Source organism: Sceloporus undulatus, chromosome 6, assembly GCF_019175285.1.
Source record: "Sceloporus undulatus isolate JIND9_A2432 ecotype Alabama chromosome 6, SceUnd_v1.1, whole genome shotgun sequence".
In the NCBI taxonomy this organism is placed as follows: domain Eukaryota; kingdom Metazoa; phylum Chordata; class Lepidosauria; order Squamata; family Phrynosomatidae; genus Sceloporus; species Sceloporus undulatus.
In genome coordinates, this window is record NC_056527.1 from 32,170,671 (window position 1) to 32,183,732 (window position 13,062).

The following is a 13,062-nucleotide window of genomic DNA, read 5'->3' on the forward strand; positions in this document are numbered from 1 at the left end:
GCCCCTGATGCCACCAGTCCCCCCCCCCCCCGTCCCCAGAGACCAGGGTCTTTGCCCTCCAGGATCTCCCCTGTTTTGCTTTTGCAGGGCATGGCCAGCATGTGATCCTTTGGGCTAGCTGGCTTGCCAGGAGCTGGAGGAGGGAGGCGAGGGCTCTCAGTGCCAGAGCCCAGACAGGGAGGGATGCAGGCGATGCAAGGGAGGAGCCAAGCCAGCGTGAGGCTGCACATTTCTCTCGGCACTGAGACTGGCATCAGCATCATCATCAGCATCTCTGCCCTCCCAGTCTCGCCGGTTCTCACGCTGCAGCAAAAAGTGAGTCTCTCCAGGCAGCATCACCAGCATCCACAACAGCATCCTTCTCTGAGCATCTTCTCCTGAGCAGCCTTTGCCACCTTCTGGGAAAGAGGCTGCCCAAAACAGAGAAGAAGACCCCAGGCTCGGGATTGTACTGCCAAGGTAATGCCAGGCACTGGGTGTGCGGTGGTGGTGATGGTGTCTTGTGGAGGATGCCAAACTAGATTAGACTGGCACCTTCAAGGAGGGAGGGAAAGATGCTCCAGAGGAGCTCAATTCAGGCTCCCCGCCCCAGGATTTCTCTGCCTGGAGACAGAAGGAAGGAGGACCTAAATGCAACCTGGGTGGGTTCAGACTGGTGCCCAGAGCATCAGCTGGCACTGAGGACCTGGCAGATGCGTAGTTATTTGGAATGGATAGGGTGGTGGCACAATTTTGTGGATGTGATTTCTATATCTGTCTCAGATTTCTTGCATGTTTTCCTCCTCTTCAGTGTGCAATGAACTGGGGGATCTAGGGCATTTTCTGGGTTGGGATCTAGCCTATGGTGCATAGATCCCAGCAAATTTCTAGAATCTAGTCAGGGGACTGGATTAGATTTGCTGCTACTGAAAAGAAACAACCCCCATGGTGTGTCTCCCAGCTTCTAAGAAATATGCTCATCCATTTTAGCTTTGCCTTACCCAAACAAGTACCTGCTGTGCAGAGAGGAGGGGATATATGTGTGTGTGTGTGTGAAGCCCTGCTATTTTGGGAATGACTTGGTTGGGTTTGAGAACAGAAGGAAAGAAACAGGAAATTAAATGACCCTAAACAGTCCTTCCTATCACCCTCATAAAAACCAAACCAATTAAACAAGACCGATCTAAAGTTTTAGAGCAAATTCTGCTAAAGATGAATGATGGTATGTGTCACCATTAAAACCCCCCACCACAATTGGCAAGTTTAAATGCAATCATCAATGTCTCTTGCATAGAGAAGCGCCATTGATTTTTATATTTACTCTCAGGTAAGTTTGTATTAGATGGCTGGTACCCACTTATTTGGAAGTATTCAGAAAGCCTATGTGGTTTAGTGGTTTGAGCATCAAGCTACAACTCTGGAGGCCAGGGTTTGAATCCCTGCTTGGTCATGGAAATGCATTGGGTGACCTTGGGCAAGTCACACTCAGCCTCAGAGAAGGCAAAGCAAACCCCCTCTGACCAAATCATGCCAAGAAAACCCTGTGATATGTTCAGTTTGCTTTAGGGTCACCATAAGTCAGAAATGACTTGAAGGTACACAACAACAACAACAACAACATTTTTTGGTAGACATGTATAGGATTGGCCTGTTAATATGTTTATCAGTAATGTCTTTAGTTTTCTAGAAATCCAGAGGGTTAGCTGGCTTTATTTATTTGTTCATTTATTAGTATAATCTGATTGAAACATTTTTAGATTTTCATCTTGAATCATATTATTTTCCGAACTTGTGAGTCACTCAGGAATAAATGCCGAAGGCCAGTGTGGCACTTTCTTTTACTCAAAGGGTCTAAGTGATTATGCACCTTTGGGGATTTGGAAATGTCAGCCTGTGGTGTCCCCTGGTGTGGAACAATGGTTTCTGGCCTTTCATATTTCCTGCATGGTGATGAGAAGATTAAGGAGAGACATGATAGCTGTCTGTGGATATTTGAAAGGCTGTCACATAGAAGATGGAGCTAAGTTGCTCTTTGGTGTTCCAGAGGGTGGGGCTGGCACTATTGGATGGAGATAACAAAGAAGCAGGTTTTGGTTAAACCTTAGAGATATTTTCTAATAATTATAGTGGAACAGACCATTTCTGGAGGCAGTGGGCTTTCCTTCTCTGGAGTCATTTGAGTAGAGGCAAGGCAGTTGTCTCTAAAGGATGCTCTAGTTGTGACTGGAGATGGATTAGATCAGAGGTCGACAACTTTGGCAGGTTGAGGGGCCAATTTTCTGGGACCCTCTGGGGACTGCATGGACTGAAAAGAGTGCTCCCCAACAAAATCTCCCAACAACCACCTGTAAGTGGCCAGAAGTTTACCCCCTGCTCTTGAAAAGCTGGGGTTTTTAAAATGTTAAATGGTATACAGTGGTGGTCCTGCAATTTTTTTTAAAAAGGTGAACCAACACTTACTTAGGTTTCTGGGGGTGTGGCTGCTCTGTAGAAATAATGCAGCTTTATACCACTTTAACTATCATGATTCCATCCTGCATAATCTTGGGATTTGTAGTATTGTGAGGCACCAGCATGCTTTGGCAGAAAAGGCTAAAGACTGTAAAACTATAAATCCCAGGATTTCATAGGATGGTGCTGCAACGCTTAAAGCAGTGTGAAGCTGCATTATCTCCCCAAGAGGTGCACCTCAAGAGAGGCAGAAATCTGAGGAAGTCATGGATAGGGTTGGGGCAAAGGAAAAAAAAAAAGATATGGCCTGAGGGTGAGACTCAAGTGGCCCCAGGACTCACTTTGTTCATTTCTAAATCAGATGATCTCCTACTAATATTGTATGAGTCTGTCAAAGTTTAACCAGGTGCATCTTATCTGATATCTGCAGCATCATTATGGAATGTTATTAATGTTTTCTCATATTTGCATTAACAACTGTTAATACTAAAATCAAAATCTCTCCCCCCCCCCTTGTGTGCAATTACTGGAGGCACACAGAAGAACCTCGTATTTCACCTCCCCCTTACTAGCACAATTTCTGCATCACTTTTACCCTTTAGACGCACCCTTAGGCTATTGAGCAAATAGTGAACTCAATTGTCCCAGTACAGCCAAAACAGTGCCATGTATGTGCAAGGGGGAGATAGCAGTAGGCTTGAGAGAATCCCAAGGAAATCTTTAGGGGGGAAAACCTACAGGGCAACTGGTGGTGAGAGGGCACAAAAACAACTTGCTAAGAACTAAGCATGGTCATTGATGTTTACTATCCAAAGACCATCTCGAAGTATGCTCCACGGGGCTGAGAGGAAGCCCTCACTCAAAGATCTTAACTGGGGTTAGAATATCGGAAACCCAACTACAAGTCTTCAGTGAGCTATGAAACTAACTGGGGGACAGTCTTTTTCAGCCTCACCTACTTCACAAGTTTGCTGTGAAGGTAAAATGGAGAGGAAGGGAGCCATCTTTTTGTTATCCTGGGTTCATTGAAGGAGATGCTGGATATTGAATATAATTCATCAGTTATGCATACATACTTGGAAGATATGTTGTGAGAATTACTGGGATGAGGAGAAAGAATTTGCACTCTGTAAATATCAGATACAGTATAGTGTGGTTTGAGCATTGGGCTATGACTCTACAGAACAGGGTTTGAATCCCCATTGGGCCATGAAACCCACTGGGTGACCCTGGGCAAGTCACATTCTCGCAGCCTCAGAGGATGGCAAAACCCCTCTGAAGAAACTTGCCAAGAAACTTATCAATTTCATTTCAAAGGGAATTGGTTTCAGAATATAAGAACCACTGTGACCATCTACCTCCCTATATTATCTACCAGCTATAGCCAGTTAAACTCACAAAAGGCACATAATAGTGGGAAATTTATGCAGAAGTTACTTTTTTTAAAAAAGGAAGTAGCTGTAGCTCTGTCCCTCTAAGTTCATTGCTTAACGCCCTGTAAAAAATTTTTTTGCTGTGTTTTCCATCACAATATCAGTCTAAGGAAGTCTAAAGCTGCATAAGTTACTTTAAAATAGAGTGCTTTTGAGTATCAGATCAAAATAACTACTTCAAGTAGAGCAGCAGGGCTCTGCAGGTAAACAGTGCATTCATTTTAACAGATCATTAGACTGTGAATCACATAGTCAGTAGCTTCTGTGGGAATAGGTTATGAGCTAAATTCTAATAAATAGAATACTGAGATTTATATGGAAAGAGATAAGATGAAGTAGATTATTATTAATAATAATAGACAGGGCTACTGACGGTAGGTTTAGGCCCTGGCTGAATTTATATTTTAAGCCCTCCAATAAGGGAGACTGACTAAAAATCTTAACTAGGCACAAGTTTACAAGCTATTATTATGTATGCATTGAACACACACACATATATATATTACATCAATATAGTTATATTCTGAATATGTACTTGACATTTTTTTCATCGATTAAAGTTTGTACTGTATTGGCTGTTAACTTTGTATATTACAATGATTTTCATTGAATTTCAAGGATTACTATGGATGTCAAAAACAATCAACAAATAATGATACCACTAAGAAAGACAATAATAATAATAATAATAATAATAATAATAATAATAAAATAACATGGTCAGGCCTGGCCCCCTTCTGGACCACTGGTGTCCCATAGTTAAACTTTTGATGTCATAGTTAGACCTGTGACCTCATAACTGCTGAAGGATGATGTGTTCAGCCCCTCCATAATATCATGGCAACAATCTGTCTCCCAATCTGTTCCCCTCCCCAAACTCACCTTAAAATCCAACCAGCGGCACTGTGGGGTGGAATTCTGTGGTGTTGGTGAGTGGGATGATAAAGGATGATGCTTCCACCCCTCTCCCGCCAGCAGTGTGCCAAGCAGAAGCAGAGACCCCCATGGGGTATTGTTGTAACTCCTTAGCACACCACTGATCACAGGCAGGAAGGGGATGGCTGTGTCATCCTTCAGCATCCCACTCCCCAGGACTACAGAACTCCATTCCTCAGTGCAGCTGGCCGGATTTTAAAGTGAGTTTCAAGAGTATTTACAATTGTGGCAATGGTACCATTATCGTAAATGTGAATAGGAAACAGTTATGAGGTTTTAAATCTAATTTATGACATTTTAACTGATTTATAATCTCAAGGCTGACAAGATGTAAGGGAAAGCCATACAAATTACAGGGGCTCAGTCATCTGGAATGGGGCCAGTGATCAATAGTGTACTGAGGAATTGTAACAGGACCCCATGAGGGTCCTTGCTTGTGCTTGACACGCTGCTGATTGCTGGTGGGAGAGGGCTGAAAGCAACATCCTGCATTCCTCCCCTCCAGTGCCACCGAACTCCATCCCCCCAGTGCCACTGGCTAGATTTTAAGATGTATTTCAGGAATCAGATTGGGAGAGAGATTGTGGCCATGACATCTTGGTAACATGGCTGGCACAGAATCTCAGCCCATGTTGAAACATGTTGGTAGTTGGCACATTCCATAGCAACCTTTAATACAATTTGAGTCACTGCTGTCACTGAGTATAACTAGGATCAGCTTCCTTCCCTATCTAATGCATTGTTGGATCATTGGACTATGCAAACAAAACAACACACAAAACAAAACAAAACAAAACTGAAAAATATCCCATACAAGGGAGTCATCTGCTGTGTTAGTATTAATTTCCCATCACTATGAAGATTTCTGTCATGATCATCTTTCTTCTAGGGCACAAACCACCAAAGAAATTTTCCTACATACTTCATTTCTCTTGCACAAGTACCCATTTGTTACAGTCTGTCTTGATTTAAAAGACAATGTAACATGCTATAGTGACAGTTCACTAGAAATTATCTTATCTATTATTTTTATTCATATCCTGTATTTCTCCCCAAACTGGGATTCAAGGCAGCTTACAACAATGTTAACTTTTAAGCTAATTAAGTAAAAGTTAACCTTCATTAGTCCAGCTAAAGCAACCCACCAATGATAACATTAAAATAGAACTAAAAAATTATAATTTGAAAGCAGAACTGAATTAAAAGCAATTTAAAATCATATGTTTTAAAAATCATTAACAGAGTAGTGGAACCACTTGTTAAAGTCCTTTCTGCAGCAATCAGTCCTCTGCTGAAAGCCAGTTTGAATAAAAAAGATCTTTGTGTGCTGGTGAAGAAAAGGAAGGCAGCCAACCTATGTCCTCTTGGAAAGGAATTCTACAGCCTGGGAGCAACCACTGATGAAGCCTTTTCTTCCTGCTGCACATTGTTTTTTTTAATTGCTCTTCCTAAACCAGGCCTAAAAATATGACCTCCATTCTTTATTGTGTTGAGAGGAGTGACTGTCATAGTGCATTTGCAAGTGTTAAACCAATTACAGTTGGCCCTTCTTATACACGGATTTTTTATACACGGATTCAAGCATACACGGATTGAAAATGTTCCAAAAAAGTATAAATTTACCTTGATTTTCCATTATTTATAAGGGACACCATTTTGCTATGTCATTATATGTAATGGGACTTGAGCATACACGGATTTTGTTATACACGGGGGATCTTGGAACTGTATTTGTCAAATGACGTCTCAGTCATTACACTTGTTTTCACCATGGCTTTGTACCCAGACCACTTTATTATGTCCTCTGAATATTTCATAAACCAAGACTTTTCATTCCCTCACATCACTGGTTTCTTTACTATCAAGGAACACTTTGCACACTGATAACCTGTACCCACAAGAAACCTGTAGATCTGTTTTGGAGATTAACTTATCGTAGGTCATGTTCTAGGGAGCATGCCTAATGGGCACAGGACAGTCTTGTATAATTTCACCATTGCTCTGTTTGGTTACGTTGTTTTTAACTGCTGGATTTGTTTATTATTTATTATTTCTATGACACTCATCAACCAAACAGATTAGAGTTGTATATGTGGTTCCCATTACACAGGGTCACCAAAATCTTAGGGTATGGTCTCTCTTCTTCAGTCTGCAAGCAAGAGAAAGGAAGTTCAAAGTGAAAGGATTGCCTTCAAAGAAGTATATATATGTTTCTCATTAGTTACAAATAGTATTTATGATTTGAAAGGCACACTCTGAGCAACTGTGTGTTTCTTGTAACATCAGCCTTGTAACAGCACCAACTCCTCCCATGACATCAGAAGTTTTCATCTTGAAATCTCAGGGTCTGGGATAGTCCTGATCTGGCAACACTAGTTGTCATTATTTCATCCTCAAAATAACCTGGCATGGGCAGCTTGTGCCCTTCAGATGTTGTGAGATTGCAGTTATGATACCTCACCATTTGCTATACTAGAATTGGCTGATAGGAATTGCAGTTCAGCAACATCTGGAGGGCCACAAGTTGTCGCCCCTTGGTTTAGGTTGAGAGATACTGGCCAAAGGTCATGTAGCTAAATAGGGATTTGAATCCAGCGTTCTCCGCTCTTAGGCTGCATCTAACTGCAGAATTAATGTAGTTTGACACTACTTTAACAGCTGTGGCCTAATGCTATGGAATTCTGGGATCTGTAGTTTTGTGAGATATTTAGCCTTCTCTCTCAGAGAGCTTTGGTGCCACAACAAACTACAAATCCTAGGATTCCATTGGATGCTTCATGACAGATAAAGCTGTATCAAACTGCATTACGTAATTCTTCAGTGTGGCAGCAGTCTCAAACCTCTGCTTTATACCACACTGATATCAATGAAAACATTTTGGAAGAAACAAAAAGTTTTAAGACCATTTCAGGAATCTCTTAATCATACACCACCTCCATGCATGCATCTTGTAAAGGAGAAACAGATACACAGAGTGGGGGCCATGCCTCTTGCTTCCCTACTCTTGACATTCAAGGATTAAGTATAGATGTTTGCATGGCTGCATCTATACATGTACAGCTCTGCATGCCTAAATTTTTCCCTTCAGGATGTTCATGCCTAATTCATAGACATTGAATCAATGGGATCATGTTGCACTAGGAGTAGTGGTAGAGAGGTATGACGCTTCAGACACTTTCTGTGCATTACTTCTCTTTATGCATTGCAATAATGAGTGGATCTAATGAGGTCTTAATAATTTTTGCAAGTTTTGCATCATCCAATTAATGGGAAAGATTTTTTTAAATAGATTCTTTAGATATCATGACTTTCAAGTCACACTTTCTCAGGTTTAGAGGAAGGAAAATGCACCCCCCATTAACAAATCTTGCCAAGAAACCCCATAATAGGTTCATTTTAGGGTCACCATAGGTTGGCACACAATAAATCTGAAATAGCAGGACTTGGGACAATATGTACATGTATTTAGATTGAGTCTGATGATGTACCCTCCAATATGTGTCTGTGTGCCTTCAAGCCACTTGTTGATTTATGGCGACCCCATGAATTTTGCATTTTAGGTCCTCCAGTATGATTCTATGGTCAGCTTCCAGTAGATGTTGACCACAGAGTTGTACTGGAGGACCTAGAGATTCCTAGAGAGGTATTCTGTCAGAGGTGTTTTTTTTTAAAATCTGTGTTTTTTTCTGCTTTCATGGGGGTCTTGCACCCGTAACCCCAGCACATGTAGAGGGACCAGTGTACAGTTAAATCTGTGTTGTAGAATAAATAATCAGCAAAACATGCTACTTGGAAGTGCTGTAAATTCAGACTGCAGTTCTGTATTTGGAATAAGCTTTACTGATCACTTACTTGCATGCAAGATTGGTCATAATTAATCAAAAGAGGACCAATGAAACCAAAGAGGTAGACTGAAGTCTATGAAAGCTCATGCTGCCAACTTCTTTATTTCAGTTAGTCTCAAAGGTGCTACAAGATCTACCTACATACTGATTCTAAAGACTAACATGGCTATATCTTTGAACTAAAGTCCCATAGATGTTATTACGAAGTTTGGATCCAACCCAATATTTATATTTAAAAATAGCATGCCATCAGAAATTAAGTACTAGTTTGTTTTATTTTATGATATTACATACCTCTTGTTTCTAGTTCTTTGCTGTGCAGCTTCACTTTTTTTAGGTAGTTTCTTGTTTTATCACAGAAGGATAGATTAGTTTTCTTTTAGGCTGGGGAAGGATTAAATTTGTAGTCCTATCTACCTGGGAGAGTGATCTCAAACTCACTTTTGAATAGATGTGGTCACTTTTGAATAGTGACCATATATCACCGATCCTGAAATCACTCCACTGGCTGCCTACTGGTTTCCAGGCACAGTACAAGGTGTTGGTTTTGACCTTTAAAGCCTTAGATGGCTTGGGCCCAACCTATCTACGGGATCACCTTCTTCCATATAATCCACCCTGCACACTCAGGTCCTCTGGGAAGAATCTATTGCAGCCTTTAAAGACCAGATTGACTGCTACTTCCTAGAGGACTTTTTTGTCCGCCGTTCTCAGATTGTGGAACGGCCTGCCAGAGGAGATCCATCATATTATCAGCCTGGATAGCTTCAAAAAAGCTGTCAAGATGGACCTCTTCCAGCAGACCTTTCCTGAATAAGAAAACCCTGGTCATAACAATAATGGTGTTTGTCTGTGTTATACCCCATTTAGTTTTTGCCCAAATTGGAATGATGTTGTATTGTTATTACTTATTGAGATTTTAATTATGATCTGTTTATAGATTATTTAACTATTACTTGTTTAATTGTTATTTTAAGGGGGGGAGGGATTTGTGGGTTATACTTAAGGTATTGTTGGAATTTTATGTAAGCCGCTTCGATTGCTTGTACAAAGAAGCGGGATACAAATAAAAGTATTATTATTATTATGTCTCAAGTTATACTGTGATGTTAATTTTGCATGGTTGTGGAGTATGCTGAGGACCCTTTGACCCTCCAAATGTTTTGGATTACATCACCCATACTTCCTTACCATTGGTCAGGCAGCTGGAGCTTCTGAGAATTACTAACCGTCTGCACTGTAGAAATAAAGCAGTTTGACATTACTTTAACAGCCATGGCTCCACCCTATGGGATTTGTAATTTGGTGAGGTATTCAGCCTGATCTGTCAGAGAGCTCTGGTGCCTCACCAAACTACAGATCCAGGATTCTGTAGGATACTTAAAGTGTAGGGCAGTTAAAGTGTTGTCAAACTGCATTATTTCTGCAGTACAGATACACGCTTAGAGGTCCAAAACCTCTGGAAGATCAACATTTCCCCACACTATTTTTTTTTTAATTTTTCCATTTAACATGCATAAAAAAACAGCTATGCACATGATTCTACAGAGTTACATATATATCATATATACACTCTCCATATAATGTTCTTAATTCTATCTTCCTTCTTCTTTCATTCCCTTTTCATGCTAACTTTTATTTTAGTAGTCGGATTCGAAAAATGTTATTTCCAATTTTCTATCCGTACCTCCGAATCATTACACTTACATAAACTGTTGTATAACAGATTTCATGTTCTATAGACATATTGACATTAAATTTCAACAAATGGTAGATATTAAGTCATCTCTATTCCTTACTTTCATACCTCGACATCTATATACCTTTGAATTTGTATCTAAACCTCCTCGTTAAACCATTTAGATTTGCAAAATTGTATAACGGGTTCCCAGTCTTCTTCTACTTTATCCACGTTTTTCTGTTTTATATAGGCGGAAAGCTTATCCATCTCCATTGATTCTATTAGTTTCTGGAGCCACAAGTCCAGATCCGGCATAGTATTGTCCTTCCAGAATTGAGCTAACAGTATTCTAGCAGTTGTGATCATGTATAGAAGTATTCTTCCAAATTTTTTCTGTATTTCTTGTGAAGTTTTATTAATCATATTCAGGAGGTAAATTTCGGGTCGAAGTTCAAATTTTATCTTTAATATATCTTCAATCGTTATATGAATTTGTTTCCAAAATCTTTTAAGTTTGGGACATCGCCACCACACGTGGAACCAGGTGCCTCTTGCTTCTTGGCATTTCCAACAAGAATTTGATTTCTTTTTATCAATTAAGGCCAGTCTGTTCGGAGTGAGGTACCACCGGTTCTCCATTTTCCAAAAGTTTTCTTTCAAATTTTGAGATAAGGTAAATTTTTTGGTCTTTTCTCTAGCATTTCTCCAGCTTTCTAGGTCTATGGTGTTCCCACAATCTGAAGCCCATTTAATCATGGCGTCTGAAATCAAATCTTGTTCTTGGTTCACCTTTAATAAAAATTTGTAGAGCTTAGACTTTTTTTATGATCTTCATCTATTAGAATTTTATCAATTTCTTCCAATTCTGTATTTACTCCAAGCAAGTTCTGGTCCATCTTGAATCGTTCTTTCAATTGGGTATATAAAAACCAATTTGTTTTCTTGCCGGATTCTTCAAGTTCCTCCTGTGTTTTCATTGATTGAACCCCCTCCAGTGATTTTGTTAGTAGGTCGCCATAATTCATCCAATTGTCTATTTTTCCCCATCTTCCAAAGAATGCTTCCTGTGTTGAAACCCAGAGCGGAATTTTCCTGTAGATTTTCTTTTGTATTTTGTCCCAAATTTTAAGAAGTGATTTCCTGATCTCATGTTGCGTAAATTCCTTATGGATTTTTGCCTTCCCATAGCAAAGATATGCATGCCATCCAAATCTATTATTAAAACCTTCAATTTTTAATATGTCTTGTTTCTCTAATTTAACCCAATTAGAAATCCAATTCAAAATATTCGCTTGATAATAAAGTTCCAAATTTGGTACTCCAAATTTCCCCACACTATTGTAAGTAGTGCATGGTTCACAAAGTGGCCAGGCACTACACAAGGAATTTGTAGGACTTATAAATGAGGAAATTTGATTTTGTTAAAGTACCAGTGTTTGGCATAAGAGCTCTAGAATTTTGGGACAAGTAAACAGATCAGTATTTGAGCTTGATATTTTCACAGTGCTAAAGAAAAAGCAAACCCTCACTGATGAAATCTTGTCAAGAAAACCCCATGATACCTTCCCTTTAGGGTTGTCATAAGTCAGAAATTATTTGAAGGCAAACAACAACAACAACAAAAACAGCCTAATTTGCATTAGTTTCTGTAACTGTAGAATGAACCTGTAGAATTTGGACTGTCTCTCAACCAGGATTTCTCCATGAGAGGTTGACAGATGTTCTGCAAGAGACTGTGATTGGGGGACAATATTTTTTTTAAAAAAAAATCTGTTAATTATAATAATGTTTATGCAAGGGTTCCTGAATATTATTCCAGGGAAAGAAAGGTTAACAAAGCATGATTCTGAAGATAGGATGAGTCCCAAGTGTTAGTTGCTTGCTATACTTTATATTGCTTTCTGCATCAGTCTAATAGTGATGCACTTTCTCCCAGATTCTTTAATGTCAGCATCTAAGAGCAGATGTAATAGTCTTCTTGTCCATGACCCTAAAGCATGGAACTCTCTCCTCTAAATCATTATGACATAACATGTATGTATATGCTTTGCATTATAATTCCTGCCTCTTTTTGTGTTATGCATCTTTCTTACTATTCTCTGGCTAGCTTCTAGCATTAAAAATCACTTTCTTTAGATTATAATCAATATGTATGTCACTGAAATACCATCTTAGGAGGACATGCAATAAGAGTTAACCTTTGCATAACCTTCCTTACTGGCTCCATAATCAAAACAAGCATTTAATGGAGAGACAGTGCATTCGATTCCCCCATACTAGGCAAGCCAGATATTCCCTCTGCATTGTACATTTAGGCCACTGCTTCAAGAATCAATGGGGTTACCAGGTCAATTGTTAAGTGGGGCAAATATGAAACAAATATTGATTTCTTAAATGGAAACATCTGCAACATCAGCATAGTCTGATTTTTGTAAAGAAAGAAAGAAAGAAAGAAAGGCATAGCCTTCTGTGTTCTGAATTATAACTGCTGTAGAATCATATAAAGAATTATGAAGCATGTCTTCCTGATTGGCCTTGACAGTAATGTTGAATTTCTCACAGTGTTAACAAAACAGACTGAAGGGGAAGTTTTAAACAATCTGACATGTGCTTTGTTTTTAGCATCCAATCATCATCCCCTTTATTTCCACTGTTCAGGCAGCAAACACCATTGCTTATGTAGCCAGAACAGCATTATTAGGAATTGGTGAGATTTCGAGTAAGACAGGCTCAGTCA

The 13,062-nt window shown here is 39.6% G+C and overlaps 1 protein-coding gene across 2 annotated transcripts in view; it reads left to right on the forward strand.

Moving 5' to 3' along the window:
• Positions 1 to 231: 231 nt before the first annotated feature.
• Positions 232 to 13,062, forward strand: part of DYNC1I1 (dynein cytoplasmic 1 intermediate chain 1) — a 251,011-nt gene continuing 238,180 nt past the window's right edge. For both annotated transcript variants that reach the window (XM_042476919.1, XM_042476920.1), the window contains exon 1: positions 232 to 459. The gene's annotated coding sequence lies outside the window, so the exon portion shown is untranslated. The remainder of the gene's footprint in view (positions 460 to 13,062) is intronic.